This window comes from Schistocerca cancellata, chromosome 7 (assembly GCF_023864275.1).
Source record: "Schistocerca cancellata isolate TAMUIC-IGC-003103 chromosome 7, iqSchCanc2.1, whole genome shotgun sequence".
Lineage (NCBI taxonomy): Eukaryota > Metazoa > Arthropoda > Insecta > Orthoptera > Acrididae > Schistocerca > Schistocerca cancellata.
The window spans coordinates 12,453,563-12,454,789 of NC_064632.1; positions in this window are offsets into that span (position 1 = coordinate 12,453,563).

Sequence of the window (1,227 nt, forward strand, 5' to 3'; positions counted from 1 at the left end):
TGCCTCGGGCATGGATGTGTGTGATGTCCTTAGGTTAGTTAGGCTTAATTAGTTCTACGTTCTAGGCGACTGATGACCTCAGAAGTTAAGTCGCATAGTGCTCAGAGCCATTTGAACCATTTCCACCACCATTTTAAATTCACACACTGCTAGTTCCAAGTACTTAAAGCCAATATTACATAGACTGTAGAAGACGGAGTATTTTGAGACAAGGATCCAGTTTCTGGCGGTACGAGGTCTTCTGCGAGCGGCGTGCCCGAAGGCATGTTTTTGTGAACTGCATATCTTGGCTCTGGGCACTATGCGACTTAACTTCTGAGGTCATCAGTCTCCTAGAACTTAGTACTAATTGAACGTAACTAACCTAAGGACATCACACACATCCATGCCCGAGGCAGGATTCGAACCATCGACCGTAGCGGTCGCTCGGCTCCAGACTGTAGCGCCTAGAGCCGCACGGCCAATCCGGCCGGCCTGAACCTTACAGCATGCCTCGTGAGACCTGGAGCCATCTTCAATATAATTCGTGCTGGCTGCCTCCCTTGTAATCTAACAGGATTTTTCCCCATGTTTCATTTCCATTTCTCGACCTGAAAGAAAATGGGATTACTATTTCCATATGTGCTTCCATATTATTATTATTATTAGTACTGCCATTAAAGTGTTTGCAAACGTATGGCAGATCATATATACTTACTAGAAAACATTCTCATTTGAGATGTCAGCAACTTCAGGAAGTAGACTTTCCAAATCTTCCACAGCTTCAACAGAATCTTCGGTTGATTCACTACCTCCAGAAATAATAGCATCAATCTCTTCATTGTCATCAGATGGTATATTTCCTAATTCCTCTTCTTCATTGAAATTGGTTGTATTTCAGCGCTACTCAAACGTTTTCTAGTCATAATGTAGTTTTTGCACACGCTGAGGCAAAACACTAGTAACAACTGAGGCAATGCACAATAGACAACAACGAAAACAATGGGTATAAAAAATAAGTGGGAAGTATTAGTTTCATTGTTGCAGGTGTTTCGTATAATATCTGTTCAACGTAACATTCGTCATTCTGTTTTCATAATGTTAGATTCAAGAAACAAGCCCATGAATAAACTTCAGTATGTATTAAATGTAAAACTGAACAATGTCATTGCATACAAGCAACTTGGAGACAGACATAAATTTTGTAAATGATCGTTTTGAAAACAAGGGAGACATATACTTCAAATG